The sequence below is a fragment of the Pseudonaja textilis genome, chromosome 5 (genome assembly GCF_049901715.1).
Source record: "Pseudonaja textilis isolate UNSWEBS1 chromosome 5, rPseTex1.2, whole genome shotgun sequence".
In the NCBI taxonomy this organism is placed as follows: Eukaryota; Metazoa; Chordata; class Lepidosauria; order Squamata; family Elapidae; genus Pseudonaja; species Pseudonaja textilis.
In genome coordinates, this window is record NC_141994.1 from 28,317,514 (window position 1) to 28,335,991 (window position 18,478).

The 18,478-nt window shown below is 42.3% G+C and overlaps 1 protein-coding gene across 2 annotated transcripts in view; it reads right to left on the reverse strand.

The window, feature by feature from the left end:
• The window catches only part of SCAF11 (SR-related CTD associated factor 11), a 75,550-nt gene extending 66,365 nt beyond the window's left edge, over window positions 1–9,185 (reverse strand). The window contains exon 1 of one of the 2 annotated variants that reach the window (XM_026700623.2): window positions 8,754–9,185. The gene's annotated coding sequence lies outside the window, so the exon portion shown is untranslated. The remainder of the gene's footprint in view (window positions 1–8,753) is intronic. The other variant, XM_087934409.1, reaches the window with a different exon arrangement.
• Between the last annotated feature and the right edge of the window lie 9,293 nt (window positions 9,186–18,478).

Genomic DNA, 18,478 nt, shown 5'->3' on the forward strand with positions numbered 1-18,478 from the left:
CGTAATGTGGACCACCAGACTTGCCTGCTCCATCTCATGTGGCTGGGATGGTTCAGGCAGCTGCCCAGCGCATCTAGCACACCAGACAGCATGCCTCCCCCCTGAACCTCTGCCTCTGGCTACTGCCACGGTTACAGGCCAAGACAAGGTGAGGCAGGGGATAGGGTGGCTGCTGCTGTCCACCACTGGCGTGCCTACTCCATCCTATCTGTTTTTACTTGCGGTTGCAGAGTAGGTCACTGCTGGTAATCTACTTGGTCCCCTTGCGGGTCTTCCCTTTGTGCATGTGGAGCGTGTTCCTCTTGCTCACACAATGCAAATTGCCAAGTGAGCAAGGGGAACATGCTCCACACGCACCTTGGCAACGCTATCACCACCAGGTTGCCAACACCTTGCGCAAGTCCTTTAGGACGCTGCTGTCGTCATTGGGAGCACCAGACCCACCCAGCATGAAGGAGGCAAAACAGCCAGTTATAAAGGCCGAGTAGAGGTGGTAGAGCATGCCCAGGCCCAGCAGTCAAAAGACAGCTACTGCGAGCAAGGAAAGCCAGATCCCCATTGGCACCATGGCCACCCAGGCCCAGACGGGATCATGCGTCTCACCCCTGCCTTCTTCAACTCGGCCTCTCTAGCTGGATGCTTCACCTCCTTCATGCTGGGTGGGTCTGCTGAATGGTGGCGGCAGCAGACCACAGCAGGGCCAAGGTGCACCGGGTGCACGAGGGGAATGCGCTCCACGTGCAGGCCAAGGGCAAGGCTCACATGGGGGGCGAGAAGATGACCAGCAATGACCTGCTCTCCAACCACAAGCAAAAACAGACAATAGGATGAAGTAAGCGCATCAGCGATCCACATCATGTGCCTCCCCTGCCTGCTGTTTGGACAGCCATCCCAGTGGTGTCAGCAGGCTCCAAAGCCACAGAGTGCACCAGCTGAGAGGCCGGCAGACTGTGGCTGGAAACCATCAACCTCTGTGCCCAAAGAACAGCGAGTGCGTGGTGGCTGACAGTTTCCGGATACAGCCACCCCATCCCCTACTTTGCCTCACCACATCCCATGGGAGGAGCCTCCCACCCACTGCCCCACTCACCAGAGACCCCTGGATTCCCCTATGGCCCACACAAGCACCCCCCTGCAAGTGACATCACCCTGGTCACACCCGTCAGCTGCAACCCCTTCGGTGATGCCACCCACCCCTTGGCAGACAACCACAATCTAATCCAGTCCTCAATAAAATTGAGTTTGACACCCGATTTAGAAAATAAGTAGCTTTTAAGCAAAACATTAAGTGAACTAATGACGATCCTAGTTGTAGCCATTAATTAAATCATTCAGAGTTATTAAGTGAAATACCATGTGACTGTGACTTGCAATCTCCTGCTGGCTTTCTTATTGACTTTTCTTGTTGGAAGCTTCTAGGAAAGTCACAAATGATGATCAAATGATTACAGGATGATGTGATTGTCATAAATGACTCAATAAACAATGAATTGATGTAGGGACATTGTAGTAGCATGAGGAAGAATACAGAGAGGTGTATAGTGATCTGACCAGCATAACTTGATCTTTTATCTATTATTTTGCTGACTATTGTTTTCCTCTTTTTTATACTGCATGTTGTTTAACCTCAAATGGAACAGAATGCTTGGTATGTAACTATGTGAATCAGATCAGCATAAAATAGGTAATAGTCAATAGGACCATAGTGATCCTATTACTGGATCCAAGTTTCACTTCTAAATTTCAAAAAAACAATCATAACTTTGCCAACTATTTGTGGCATGGCAAGAAAGCAAGTCTGAGGATATAACTCTATGCTTTCTTCAAACAAAAAGTGAATATTTATAATTCAGCCCAGAGACCTACCTCTGCAATGTAGGTGGAATACAATATTGAAGGATCATAAAGGAAACGGTGGTGGTATTGATGAAAATTTTTGGTTATAGCATCAATGTAGATGATTGGCAAATATTATGGAAAAGAAACAAAAAAATGATGTTAGCTATACCCTTTAAGAAAAATTTGTATAAATTATTTTACAGATGGCACATACCCCCATCAAGATTGGCAACAATGTACTTAAAACTCTCCCCCACTTGTTGGAAATGCAGAAAAGAAAAAGAAACATATTACCATCTGTAGTGGAACTGCAAAGAGGCCCAAAAATATTGGCAAAAAATACAGAAATGGCTAGAAGAAATATGTAGGATGAAAATAGAGTATAGATCAGAGTTCTTTCTGTTAGGGATTAATATGAGGAAATATGATAGACAATATATATTTAATAATTCATATAATTACCGCAGCAAGATTGGCGTATGCACAACAATGGGAAAGTAAAGACACTCCAAATGAATTTGAAATAATTAGGAAAATCTGGATGTGTGCAGAAATGGGCAAATTGATAAAGGAATTAAAAAATAAGGACGAATCGGATTATTATAAAATATGGGACAAGTTTTACGGTTGGTTAGAGAAGAGGAATGAGCAAGAGAATAAGGATTGACTAAATGTGTGTATGTATGTGTGTGTGTGTGTGTGTGTGTGTGTATATATATATATATGTGTGTTTTCGTAAGTTTTTGTGGGTATTTATATGTATGGTATTCAGCTTTGTTCGGGTATTTTCCCACGTCATTATAGTTGTGCTTTTAAAGTTGTAGCAACGTTTCGGCAGAATCTCATCTGCCATCATCAGGCTTCTGTATTGTGTTCAACTCACAGACGAACACAATACAGAAGCCTGATGATGGCAGATGAGATTCCACTGAAACGTCGCTACAACTTTAAAAGCACAACTATAATGACGTGGGAAAATACCCGAACAAACCTGAATACCATACATATAGATAACCGTGAAAAATTAACATACATACATACACACACACACATAACATACATATACATACATACATACATACATACATATATGTTTTCTTAAGTTTTCGTGGGTACTTACATGTATGTATTCAGCTTTGTTTGACAAACACAGTACAGAAGCCTGATGATGGTAGCTTGCTACAACTTTAAAAGCACATATTATATATATACATACATACATACATACATACATACATACATACATATATATTGCACACACACACACAACAAACACATATGCATGTATATATAGAACAAAAATACATATTATTATTATTGGACTTAGCAGTGTAATGACAAAGATGAATGTTAGGATTGTACCATGTTCAATATTTTTAATGTATTTTTTGTTTTTGTTTGTTTTGTTTAATAAAGAAAAATTAAAAAAAATATTGAAGGATCTGATCTTAATTTATTTCACTACTTTACTAGCTTTACTGGCACATTATTTAAAGTGCCTTGATTTCTACAAAACAGCTTCAGATTAAATATAAGAAAGAAGTTGTCAAGATGTGCGTTGCAATTACCTGAGGGATTATGAGCAACTCAGAAAAGAATCACACCATGTTTTAAAAATGAGATCAGGATAGAAATCATGTAAGGCAGACATGTTAAACTGACAGCCTGCAGGCCAAATCCAGTCCACAAAGTGCTTATATCTGACCTATGGGGCCACCCTGGAGACAGTGAGGGACCAGCCCCCGCTGCCTTGACCCAGCCAGCCAGCAACCAAAGGAAAAATCCAAATGCAGCAGGTCAGAAGGTAGCCTGCCACACCCCGCCCGTTCCTTCTCTTTGGCCCCTGGGCCTAGGTGCAGCCACTGCTCCTTGCCATAACCAGGGCTGGACTTGCAATTACATCCACCCACTTTGTCTTGCAAAGTGGGGCTCACCGGCACCCTAGCTAAAAGCTGAGAGCTCCAGCCCCACCTGCCCAGGAAGGGGGAAGCAGCCAAGGCTACGTGTCTCTCCAGATGAGGTTCATTGGGTGACCCCCTCCCCTTCCCCAGTGAGCCTGGGTTACTTGCCTCTTGTTGCAGATTTTGTCGGGGCATTCAAGGGCTGCCCCAACTTTATTCTGGAATTTTGGGCTTGAAAAGTGAAGGGTCAGCGCCACATTTATAGGTACCTACTGTGCCTGCTGGAAAGCCTCCCATTCCCCCACTGCAGCTACTTTCTTCAGAGCTTTCCTGACCACAATAGTAGCCCCGTCGGAAAAGGGGGGAAAAGTGCCACATTTGTAGCCGTCAGCCACACCTGCTGGGGCTCCTGTTATGGTCAGAAAGGCTCCAAAGGAGGTAGCTGCGATGCGGGGGGGAGCAGGCTTTCCAGCAGGCACAGCTGGTGCCTAAAAACACAGTGCTTCCCCTCTGCTTTTCAACCCCGAAATGCCAGAATAAAGTTGGGGCGGCCTTTGAGTGCCCCGACAAAATCCACAAGAGGCAAGTTCACTTGTGAAGTTCACTTATTCCTACCACTATCTGTTACATGGCTGCCATAATTAGAGGAATTCATAACAATATTTGCTCTATTGCTGATATTCAGATAATATAATTAGAACAGCTCCAGAAGTACAGACTATAGATCAGAGGTGGGCAACTATGGCCCCTTTATGACTTGTGGACTTCAACTCCCAAAATTCCTGAGCTAGCATGGCTTGCTCAGGAATTCTGGGAGTTGAAGTCCATAATTCATAAAAGGGCCATAGTTGCCCACCCCTGCTATAGATGCTGAGATGTAAATCAAATGTACCAAACTGGGGAATTCTGCAACAGTAATTCCTATCACATAAATCAGTGGTCACCGTGAGGTGGTTCGTGAGAAAATTTTGGTGGGCTGCAGAGAAATGTCTCCCCCAAAGCAATTAATCCAGCCTGTGTGGGAACACAAGGCTACACTGCCCATATGGCCCGCCCACCCGCTGGCCACCACCCATCGGCCAAGGGCAAACCTGCAAAAAGCAGTGCAGCACTCACCGGCCAGGATGGGTTAATGATGCTGGTGAAGCAAGAGGGGGCTGGTAGAATAGGCGGGCTGAAGCGGCAATGGAGATGGCCAGAAGATGCAGGAGTACTATGCTACTTGCATACTATGCTACCTTCCAGCTTGCCACTTCTGGTCTGGGCTCTTCCGTGATGGCCGTGGGCTGTAGGGACGGCCCAAGGCAGGAAAAGTACTGGCTGGTGGTGGTGGGAGGGGGCAGAGTGAGCAAGTCTTCGCTCACCATCCATTTCAGAGGTCCAGAATGGGGCGGCTTGGGAGGTGTTAGTTTTCTCGTCCCTGTCAGCACTCTGCTCTGCTGCCCCACCCCCAGCCATCACTGCCTGGGGAAAGCATAGGAAAAGCGAGCAGAAACATAGTTCTCACTGGGATGAAAGAACTGAGATCAAGGAAGGCACAGGCAAGAGAAGACAGAAGATGCCATCTTTAATTGCCTGTGCTTTCTGATCTCCACTTTTTTGCCACAGCAAGAGCTGTTTCTGCTCACTTTTTTTCCTGTGTGTGGTGGGAGAAACCTGGAGCTTAGCCTCAGGAAGTCCTCTTCTTATGTGGAGGCTGAAAAATGGGGGTGTTGCCTGGTTATTTGGAGCCTGTCTTCCTCAGTGCTTCCAACCCGGTCCTCCTTCCCTCATCCAACTCCAAGCAACCACACCTGGCAAAGGAGGGAGAGGTTTCCTCTGACTTGGGGGAGATATAAAATGACAGGAGACCAGCTTGGGGGTGGGGGACTCTGCTTTTCTTCCATTTGAGTGGGAGTTGATTCCGCCCCATCCAGATCTTCCCAGCCTCCAGGCAGCATGTGGCTTCGTTTGAATCCCAGCAGTATTAAATCTTTCCTCTTTCCCCACAAAGGATGAGAGGTCCCTCCTTTCCTTTCGCTCTGCCCCACAGTTATGATTAAGCATTTAGGATTTTGCTCTAGTTAAATAAGCATACATACATACATATTTCCCCATGTATAAGCCACCCCTTTTTTCCAAAATTTTCAAGCCCAAAAAGTAGGGGGGTGGCATATACAAAGCAGGTACACTTTTTATACGTGAAAAATGCATAAAATAATAAAGTAGGAATAAACTGGTTTTCCAGCAGTATGCTATACTTTTTTGTAAAAATTGTACGTGATGATACGATTACGAGTGCGAGTACGCGATAGAAATGCATACGCTAGGCATCGGCCTGAATGCTTCGTTCCTACTCTCGTTCCGATGCATAGATTGCTAGCGTTGCCCGCACCGCTTTCGGCGTCATGACCGAAGTTGTAGATCTAGACGTCGAATTTTGTTTCTTTGTAAATTTTCTTTCTTCATAACTTGTTTCTCTAATAAAATATTTTTTTCAAAACTTCACAGTCCAAAATTTGGGGGGGTGGCTTATACAAAGGGGGTGCTTATACATGGGGAAATACGGTATATAAATATTTAATATAAAAATAGAAAATGTTCTATTAAATATATTATCCTTTTAAAAAAAATCGTATTAGTGGTCCTTGGGATTTAAAAGTATGAGTTTGGTGGTCCCTGAGATCCAAAAAGGTTGGTGACCCCTGACATAAATTACCATTATGTAAATATGTTTAGAAATCATTCTGAAGGTAAAAATATATACTATTAAACTGCAGTCATCCAAAAAACCCATGAAAATATAATTTCACTATTTGAACTAGACAATTAAAGTGGCTTAAAATGCTTGCATGCTTACAGCATACAAATTAACTGACCAAACCATGATTCCCTGCTGCCCTGACTCAAAATATCTGAACTGACAACTTTCATGTATAATCTTCAATACAGCAAGATCAATGTCACTGTGTATTCTATAATTTCCTATAATAAAAACTCTTGGATTGTCATGCAAATCACATCCTACACATCAGGGAATCTATGCTTAAATGTGCTAAATATTTATATTGTCAATCAGTTCTCTCTAACAGAAGTATTTCAAGAAAAAGAAACCGAAAGTTTACAATTACTTTTCTTATATCCTTTTACTGTCAAAACTACTGAATGTCATTCTTTAACATTACTTTCTGAATCTTCCCCTCAGGCTTACTGACTTATTCTATCCCATTAAACAATGGAAACACTATTCAGCAATTCTTTAGATTGAAGGTAAAAAAATATATTCTGTATTCTCTAAAGTGTAACATTCATTGTCCTTTTGAAACCTGAGATTATTTCTTGTGACTTGAATAACTGCTATCCATGCGGATAAGGATAAAATAAGCATTCGGCATTTCTCCCTCTAGATTTACCATTAAAATTTGAAGGATCTACCTAAGCTTACCTTAGTCTCAAAGGTGCTTTTTCAAAGGCAAATGGCTTATTTTTCCTTGAAGGTGTTTCACTTCTTATCCAGTCATGTTCTGTTTCCTCAAGTAAAAACGGGCCAGTTGCCTTTTGAAAAAGCACCTTTGAGACAACTATGGCCTGAAGGACTGAGAATCTCAATAGACTTTCTCCTTTAGCCACCTCAGAGAACCCATTTTCAGATGCTCAATGTTAGCAAACTTACTATTTTATTTGTCAAACATGTACAAGATAACAAGTATAGCTATGAACATAAACATGAACAAAGGAAGTAAATAGAGATAAATGGGGACACTAAGACAGGGACAGCAGGCACACTGGTGTGCTTATGCACGGCCCCTTTAAGGACCTCTTAAGAATGGGGTGAGGTCCACAGTTTGAGATTGAAGCTGTGAGGGTTTGAGGCTGTAACAAAAGAGTCAAGTAGAACATTCCAGGTGTTGACCACTCTGTTGCTGAAGTCATATTTTCTGCAATTGAGTTCGAAGCAGTTTACCTTGAGTTTGTATAGATTGTTTGCCCGTGTATTATTGTGTTGAAGCTGAAGAAGTTGTTGACAGGCAAGACGTTATAGTAGACAATTTTGTGTACTATGCTTAGATAGGACTGCAGGCAGTGCAGTTCCAGATTGTCCAAGCCCAAAATTTCAAGCCTGGAGGCATAGGGAATTCTATTGTGAGCAGAGGAGTGGAGTACTCTTCTCGAGAAATACCTCTGAATCTACTCAATTGTGTTAATGTCCAATACACAGTGTGAGCTGTATTCAAGAATTGGTCTTGTATGCCTTAGGAGAAGAAGCTTCACAAAGTAAGGTTAACAACTTAATGTGTTTTTGGCAATGCTATTACAGTGAGCTCTGGGGCTTAGATTGTTTGAGATGAGTACTTTTAGGTCCTTGACAGAGTTTCTGCCCAACTTGTATTTGTTCTGATTTTTATTGCCAACAATAAATAGAACAGAGCATTTATTAGTTGAAATTTGGAATTACCAATTACACAACCATTCTGACCAGTCAAGGTTGCTTTGTAGGGCATCAGCATTGTCAGTGGTGTTAAATAATTTTACGTCATCGGCAAAGAGGATGTCACTACTGTTATGCAAAATCAGGGTGACTGCACGCAACCAGTTGTAAACAAAAGAAATCTCAGGCTGCCTTAAACACTTTACTAGAATTAGTTACCACCGTCGCTCTTAAATGCTCTCAAGTATCCGAAGTCAAAGTTTCGCATTTGATTGAACCTATCCGCCCACGGCAGTCTGAGCGTAACTTTGTTACAGACATTCACCAAAAGAACAAAAAACTCCGCCGACTGCGTCGAAGCGATAAGACTATGTTACCAACAACGCCGTTGTCCAGAAACGGAGTTTTTCAAGGATCTCCCGCGAACAAGACCGTATGACGACTCTCCATGCCTCGGAAAGACTCTCTGGGTCGAGCCGGGGCCTACTTTCCCTCAAGTCTGTCCAGGAGAAACGGCGAGGTCGCAGGCCTCAGGACACACAGTCTTTGTCTCCCCTTCACTCCAGCACACGAATACACGCACCCACACCCCTTCGAGTCCTTACCTTTTTCCGTTACGAGCACGGGAGGCCGTCTGACTAGACGGCACCTCCGAACGAGCGAGCGAGCGGAGCAAACGGCCAGTCTCCGTTAGTGCGGCCTCGACATAGAGAGCCTGGGCCTGTCTCCGTGGCGCCCTGCGATCTCTGGGGGAAAAAAGGCCTCACGCGGCAGCAGGAAAAGGAAGCAGGCCGCTTCTCCAGCGCGTTCGCTACAGACCCCGCTGCCGTAGTCACCCGTCCCTCGGCTCCAATGATAAACGGAGAGCAAAACGTCCCGCTGGCCTGACGGAAAGAACACCGCTCGACGATACCACCCAATCACCTTTCGAAAAAGAGGAACAGCGTGATCGGCTGGCAAGCGCGCGACGCTACATGCCAACGAGATACAGCCAACCGGCCCCTGTTGCCCAGAGGCATTCTGGGAAGGTCCTCCAGACGCCTGGCCGAGAGGAGGCGGAAGACTTGGGCAGCTGCGAGCGCGGATCGTTACTCTCCAGCGCCCCCAGCCGGATAAGGAAAGAGGACCGTGTCAGTAAATTCCGCGTTAACCAGGCCTTCAGGAAGTGACGCGGCGCTCATTCGACCTGAGTTGATCTCGATAAATGTAGCGGGATCGGTGGGATGCGGGCTTGAAGGTTAGGCTACGAAGTATTCTCGCGTCCTTAAAAACGGCACGGGCAGGTCTGTCTAATCCCTCAGGGGTTGAGTCCGAATTTAAGGTTTTACTTTCTCATCTGACCTGTTACTGAACTCATCTTCGCCAATCTTGAGGTCACTAATTAGTTTGGGATCTGACTCGTATCATTGCCAAGTAGTTTGAGCCATCGGCGGGAAAATATTGCTCCGAAGCTTTACCCAACATTTAATGTCTTATTTCAATTGAAAGAGTTATTTCCTTAAGGAGTTTAAGATAGTGAGAGATTGAGCTGAAAGGGAATGACTGTTGTACCCTTGGAGGAGTGAATTTGCATTTGGGTCTCCTGTGTGTAAATGTGTAAGTTCCTTAACTAACATCACACTTCCATTGCGAAGTCCTTGCCAACGTTCCTTCCCTTCCAAGTTCATAGGAAGAGAAGAACTAGCTTTAAGGACAGAAAGGCTTCTATTGTTGCTGTCACTTCCAGTTACAAAATACCAAAATAGGTAGCTGATGAACTGAAAAACTAGTTCAAGGAGAGAGCTGATAATCCCAACAAAAGAACCAGCTGCTTAAATTGAAAAAGTCTCATGATGTATAAATCTGTGATTTATTTGGCCAAAGTATTTTTCTTCAAGAAATCCCACTTATGTTCAAAGAAATTACTCTAGGATGTCTCAGACTGAGATCTAGGAGTATAATTCTATATCTGACAAATTGCTGTGTATCTTGAAAATGAATGTAATATGATTTCAAACTACCAATTCTCATTCCAGTATAAGGAGAGAAATCATACTACTATATATAACTGACATCTTCCCTAACACCTTTGCAAATGGCTATGCAATTAAAACGATGATTTGAACACAAAACACAACAAATGCTCTGAGTATCACATTCTGAGTTTTTTGTTATAATATTGCATGTTTTACAGGCTGTTTCTGAAAGTTATTTGTAGGTCAGAGATGAGAAATTCATGGTTTAGTATAGGTTCACATCTTAGGCTAGATGTTCCCTAAACCCTGAGTGGGCTTTAAGGTCAGATTAATAAAAACCAGTAGAAAAATTCCTCGTGATTCAGTGTATTTATTGAAACTATGAAAGGCTTAAAATATTGCAGGAAGATGTATCACGCTTTATGTAAACTAATCTTTCCCCAGCTATAAAAGTTGGATGAAAGTTTCATTATTGTTCTAGTAATGCCCTTTAAAATTATCCCAGTTTAAAAAACATGCAAGTAAATTGAAAGAAAAACTTCCCAATTTTTGGTAGACTAATATTTATTTATTTTGAATTTTATTGTATTTATACGCTGCTTTTATTATTGTTTATAAAAAAAAATCTCAAGGCAGTGAACTTACCTAATACACCTGCCTTCTCTTATTTTCCTCACAACAACTCTGTGAGGGGAATTCGGCTGAGAAAGTGTGACTGCCCAAGGTTACCCAACTGGTTTTCATGGTCAAGGCAGGACGAACTCGCAAGCTCTTGCTTTTTACTTGGTGCCTTAACCACCAGATGAAACCAACCATCTTATACGTTAGCTTGATCACTGAGTCTATGTCTTTGAAAAGAAGTAGACTCCAGGTTATTTTTCAACTGGCAGTCTGTACTTTTTATATTTCACTATTATTTAATTACCCAACTTACCATTTTTTCTCTATAGTGTAAACATATGAATACCTGCTGATGTCACAATGCATTTTATGGACTTTTAGACCTGTCAAACCTATGTCCTAAATGCTGGAGGTGATGGAAGCTATAACACAGACATGTCAAACACAAGGCCTGTAGGCCAGATCCAGCCCACAATGTGGTTAGATCTGGCCTGTGGGGTCGCCTTGGAGATGGCAAGGGGCCAACCCCCGCCACCTCAGCCCCAACCCAGCCTGGCCAGGTGCTTCCGCATGGCGCATGCACAGGAGGCAGCGAACATGCAGGGGCTGGCATCCCAGCTGAAAGGGGAGTGCTCAGAACAAGATGGTCACCAGGCCCTGCGCACTCACTACCTATTGTACACATGCCCAGGAGATGGGACCGAGACAGTGGGGGTGGCCCCCGCTATCTTCAGGCCGACCCCACAGACTAAGTCTAAGGCTGACCATGTTCTAGCCCAGATAACAGCCACAAAGTTGTAGACCAGCGCCATGCCTGTCATCAGTGCCTCCATGGCCTGGTCTGCAGCCCAGCCTCATAGCTGTGAGCACTTCCCTTTCCCTGGGGCTACACCCATCCTTGCCCCTGTATGGGAAAGCCACAGCCACCGGCAGCACGGCTACCGGCAGCACTGCCAACCTCTCCCTGTCACTTCGTCCCTTCCTAGGCACAGAGGGAGGGAGGAAGGAAGGAAGGAGATGGGAATGGGAAGGATGGAGGCAAGGAAGGAAAGATGGGAGAGAAGAAGGGAAGAAGGAGATGGGAACGAAAAGGAGTGAAGCAATGAAGGAGAGAGGAACCAAGGAAATGGGAATGAGAAAGGATTTTTTTTTGTATTAAACTTTCCTTAATCTCAGTGGATAGCAGACATATACTACCATGGAGAACACTACTTTTGTAATGTCAAGGGATAAACTTTATACACACTAAATTTATAAACTATTAAATAAATAATATAATAAACAACTATTAAAGAGTTGAGTCCTTGAAAACAAAGCACTACATTATAAAAAAGCATGGTATTTGGTTGGAAAGATATTCTTGTCTTTAGGGCAATCAAGACCTGAAATAAAATTTATGTATGTATGTATGTATGGCATTCAGCTTTGTTCGGGTATTTTCCCACGTCATTGTAGTTGTGCTTTTAAAGTTGTAGCAACGTTTCAGCAGAATCTCATCTGCCATCATCAGGCTTCTGTATAGTGTTCATATATATATATATTGCTTTGCTAAGTGTTTAGCTAGGTTTTGTAGTGGTGCTCCTCTGGAGCTGACTAAGGCATACCTCTCAGACCCATAGTCAGCTCCAGAGGAGCACCACTACAAAACCTAGCTAAACACTTAGCAAAGCAGCTGCAGCCCCATGCTGAAGCAGCAGCTTCACATGTACAAAACACATATCACTTCTTGGAAGTGATCAAAGATCTACACATGGAACAAGAAGATCTGCTTGTAAGTTTCGACGAGGTTTCACTATTCACTCAAGTCCCAATAAAAGAAACTCTTGAAATCATCAAAAATAAATACCAACCAGATAAACACTTCATGGAACTAGCAGAACACTGCTTAACCAACACATATTTCATATACAAAGGACAAAGATACAAGCAAATCGAAGGAGCCCCTATGGGATCACCACTGTCACCCGTCGTTGCAAACCTGTTCATGGAAGAATTCGAATCCAGAGTCCTGGCTAATGCCACCCACAAACCCAAACTATGGTTAAGATACATCGATGACACATTTGTGATTTGGCCCCATGGAAAAGAAAACCTAAACAATTTCCTAACACACCTAAACAGCACACACCCCAAAATCAAGTTCACCATGGAAACAGAAACAAACAACTACCATTCCTAGATGTACTAATCTACAAAAAAACAGATGGCACACTAGGACATACCACATACCAGAAGAAAACACACACCAACCGCTACCTCAATGTCCAATCCCACCACCACCCAGCACAGATAAACTCTGTGGCCAAAACACTAATCCCCAGAACCAAACGCCTGGCAGACAAGACACACATAAAGACTGAACTATGCACCCTGACTAAAGTACTGACAGCTAATGGCTTCCACAAAAGCAAAATCACCGGCTTGATCCACAAAAACACACTGAGACATAATGGAGACCTAGAAGATGAACAGACCTACGGAACAGCTGTCCTGCCCTACATAAGAGGTACTACAGACAAAATCAGTAAGATACTACACAGGCATCACATCAAGACTGCCTTCAAAACAGACAGAAAAATAGCAGCCATCCTAAGAAACCCCAAAGATAAAATTGACCTGGAAAACCAAGGCATATATGAAGTCCCCTGTGCATCATGCCCTGCCACATACATTGGACAGACCAATAGAAGAATAAGTACCTGCCTAGATGAAAACAAAAATGCAGTAAAAAAGCTGGAACACACTTCCTCACTAGTCCAACACATGAAAGCAACAGGTCATAGCATCGACTTCAATGGCACCAAAACCCTAGCCATTATAGAAAACTCCAGCCACAGAATTATCAGAGAAGCCATAGAGATTGAAAAAAGACCTGAAAGCATGAATAGAAGAGATGATTCCACCAGACTGTCAATTATTTGGAAGCCTGCACTCACAAACAAAAAAAAACTCCACACCACAAGCCAGGCAAACACCTGGGCATGAACAGATTCCTCCCTGATACCTCCAGCTCAAACACACCCCAACCAGGCACCCAGATGAAACCTAGCTTCCTAATAAATGATAGCTATCCATTTACTCAGAGCCAAGCCGCACTAAAAGCCTCCAATACAGGAACACAATGTTGCCAGCCAATCAAGACCAAAAAAAGCCACAAAACAGACAGAAGATATTAGAAACACCAATCAAGCAGAACACAGCAAACTCCAAGACCAATAAACACAGACCAAGACTCCCAACCAATCAGGATGAAGAAAAAAACATTCTGGCACAGCAGTAGGCTAGCCCCAAATTTAAAACTGAAACTGCTGTGAAAGTCTGACTCACAGACGAACACAATACAGAAGCCTGATGATAGCAGATGAGATTCTGCCGAAATGTTGCTACAACTTTAAAAGCACAACTATAATGACGTGGAAAAATACCCAAACAAAGCTGAATACCATACATGTAAGTACCCACAAAAACTTAAGAAAACACACACACACACATATAGTGATTGACTATAAAAATGAGGTATATAGTAACCATTTTTCAGATACTATTGCCTAATTACTGCAACATCAGGATTCCATTTTGTAATTTGGCATTTAATGTACACCATCCTAAATCAGAGGTGGTGTTCAGCAGGTTCTGACCAGTTCTGGAGAACCAGTAGTGGAAATTTTGAGTAGTTCGGAGAACGAGAAAATATCACCTCTGACTTGCTCCGCCCTCATCTATTCTCTGCCTCCCAAGTCGGCTGGGTCTTCTTTTGTTGCCCTGCACAGGAGAACAGAGCTGGAAAGCAGGTTGGGGGGGTGAGGAGGGAATGGGATTTTGCAATATCCTTCCCCTGGAGTAGGGTGGGAATGGAGATTTTACAGGATCCTTCCCCTGCCACATCCACCAAGCTACGCCCACAGAACTGGTAGTAAAAAAAGTTGAATCTTACCACTGATCCTAAATGTATTGATGCTATATTCTTGGAGAAAGAAAAAGTCTACCTGAACAGCCCTATATTAAACAAGGAGAAGAAAAATTACTGCAGTCCAGTGACTGTTCTGCCTTATGCATCCACTGATTACAGTTAGGGAGAGAGGAGTACACACTATTCAGAACATAGCAACCCAACAGCTATATCTCCAGCATACTAAGAAGCTCTGCCCAGTCAAACCGGTCAAGGCTTGCAGGTCATCAAAACATAAAAGGAGCCAATGAATCCATGTTGACAGGATCCAATCTCCTGAACAATGTGACACTGTAACGCAGGCAGTTCTTCAGGTTGAGATTTAAGTCAGTACTGTATAAGCCTAATGGAGCAGCCACTTTTTCTTTCTGCCTATAGAATTCATGAAAACAATACTATGAGATGTCATTGTGGCATTACTAGAGAAAAATCCAGCTGATGCTTGAAAGCAAGAAACAGTTCTTAAAAGTGACGATTTTACTTTCAAACAATAAAAAAGAAAGAAAATAGATTAAAGTTTTCTCTTTGTATCACTACATTTTTAAATCACTTTGACAAATCCTTAGTTTGGTTATAGGACCTTAGAGCAAGTTCAGAAGCCTAAATAGATAGCATTCAGCTTTTGTCCAAAAAGAGCCTTCCCATATAATTCCATTTTAAAAATGAACTTTTATCATTCCGCAAAGCCTCATTAGGAGGTTGGATTTCAGGGGTGGGATTCAATTTTTTTAACAACCAGTTCTGTGAGCGTGGCTAGGTGTGTGGCCATGTGACTGGGTGGGCGTGGCTTTTTTGCAGCAAATCCCCCCCCATTTTGGGGCCTTCTGGGACTCAGGGAAGCCTCCTGGGGGGTGCTTTTGCTCCCAGAAGGGTTCCCTGGGGCTCAGGAAGGAAAAAAACGGAGCACGGGGGGGCACACAACAGCCCTCCCGTGCTCCGTTTTGGGGCCTCCTGGGGAGCGTTTTTGCCCCCAGGAAGCTTCCTGGGGTCCAGGAAGGCAAAAAATGGAGTGCAGGGGGGCACTGCACCCCCCCTACACTTTTTGCCTTCCTGGACCTCAGGGAAGCCTCCTGGGTGAAGCAGTAAGTAAGCGAGGGGAATCCCGGCACAATTGATCATAGGAACAGCTGATGGTCAGGAGGGGGAAAAATACCTTAAGGAGTGACTGGGCAGGGAAGAACGCAGTCAGTGATGTTGGGCATGCGTGCGATGTTGTGCATGCATGATAAGGAGGAGGGCAGAGAGGGATAGGGCCAGCCAGGGTCAGGATTTGCTGGTTCTCCGCAGAATCAACACAGAAAACAACCGGTTCTATAGAACCGGTCCGAACTGATAGAATTCCACCCGTTGGATTTAGCCATTAGATAATTTCTGATTTACTTGGGCAGACCCAGCTATAATGGAGCATTTTTATTAATTGTTGAAAGAAACAGTCTCCTCAAGAACATGGCTTTCATCACTCAGTCTGCAAAATGTTTTGCATTTTCCTCAAGTGCAAAGTAAGATGATCATATAGCCACCTTTGGATTTCTGAATTTACAGTGTGTTTGTTAAATTCTGTGTTGTTGGGCTTTGATTATGAAAAGTTCCAAAAGAGAAGCACTAAACCATTCCAACTTCTATATGGATTAACTGCCTTCATTAAAATCAAGATGTCAGCATGTGGTATGCTCCACCAGAGAATAATCAGGCTCCACTGAAACCAAGGAGATATTTGCATTTAGTATAGTAGATTCAACACTGCAATGCTGGAATGAAATTGTGTTCTTGGGATTTTAGCCCAGTCCAATTTTAGTCCAATGGTTTTCTTTCCAATACACCATTGAAGTGCAGTTATAATGAAAGTGCCACAAGATGGCAGTATGTAACACTTTGATAAAATAAATCACATAAACTTTAATATCATTCCACAATCTGGTGTCCTCCAGATGTATTAGGATTACAAGTCCTCAAATTCCTAGGCAGCTGGGAATAGGATGTACTTATTTATTTTTCATATTTATATGGCTGCCTGTCTTGGAAAAAGTGATTGATTCTCAGTGGCATTCAACATTCAATAAAAACAATACATGCAGAGGTGGTATTCAGCAGGTTCCGACCAGTTCTAGAGAACCGGTAGTGGAAATTTTGGGTATTTCGGAGAACCAGCAAACACCATCTCTGACTGGAGATTTTACACTATCCTTCCCCTGCCACGCCCACAAGCCATGCCCACAGGTAGTAAAAAAATTTGAATCCCACCACTGCATACATGAAAACAACCATTATAAAAACGTTAAAAAAGCACCCTTAAAAATGAAAAAAGACTGAAAAATTTAAAATATACATTATATATTGTATATCTGCCAATTCTGGTTCTTGGCAACTGGCATGTATTTATAATTGTTGCACCATCAATATTGCTATATGCAACCATTCCAAAGGGCTTCGGATTAGCAGAAGCACCGGGGGAAGCCACATTCACTTAATGACCACATAATTCATTTCATGACCACAGAAAAAGGGTCACAAAGTCAGGCATGACTCACTAGATAATGTTTAGTGATGAAGTTCCAGTCCCAATTGTGTCTTAAGTCAAGGACCACCTGTATACATTCTAGTCATTCTGTGCTATTTCTTCTCAACTAGATATATCAGCAAAACTATGTTCGCAAATTACTTCTTTATTCTAAATTGCTGAAAGTAAAACTATTACATCTCAAATGCAAGACTCATGTATCAAAGCAGGCACACTTTATTAAGACATAGAGATCCAGGGAGCCAAGCGCACACTGCAACTCCTGGATCTTGGAGAAAAATTGTGTAATTAAAGAGAATATTCGTGACATATTATTTCATCCATTTCTATTGTACTAATCTTCTCATTCTTGGTAGCTATTTTATTTTTTTGTATTGTAATAATTTATTTTAATGTTGTACACCACCCACAATAACCTGTTGAGATGGTTGGCCACACAAATTGGATGAATGAATAAAATCTTATAAGATTTTCTAGAGTCAATCAGAATCAGCATTAGAACAAAAAAGCAGAACTGAACCAAATAGCTAACTCAGCACTTCCCTAAGGGGAAAAAAACAATTGAACGTACTTTTATTGGTAGGTTTTATTATTTATAAAAGTAAATATTTAATTTAGAAAACTTAAATTTCATTGAAGTACCCAGGTATTTTTATATAATGCCAGTGACAGGATAGAAGCTGAAAAAGTTTAAGGCAGCATTAATTAAAAAAAATACATTAAGTTACAAGACAAAAATAAAGTAGATAAATGCAACTAGGCCATGTAAAAGGCTATAAAAATAGTTGTTGCTTTTAAAAATTGAGTTATTTATGAAATATGTGCACATGTCAGGCTATTCAAATGGGTACTTTCCTTTGGATTAACCAAATTATTAAAATAGTTTTTGTAATTTTTTTCTTCAGATTGCAATGTATAAAAATGAAAATAGAAACAAAGGAGATATATTAAAATTCCCATGACTCCCACTGGGTAACTTCAGAAGTACAAAATATGATTCTGCACTTCCGTTTAATGCCTAAACCAAGTTAAATCACTGTGTAGTTATAACAAAATAGATGCGGTTAATGTATCTACAAAATTATTTAAGTCTTAGCTATAGATGAATAGAGGTGATTTAATCCAAAATAAGATGACTTGGGATCTCCTATTGGACCCTTTGGGAGATTTTCAGTTATTTAAAAGTACAAGTAACAAAATGGCTTGTTTATAAATCATGTGCTTTAATTATTAAAATTTGTGTTGGTAAAAGGAATTGTTTTGTATGTGATAAAGAGTACAAGCTCA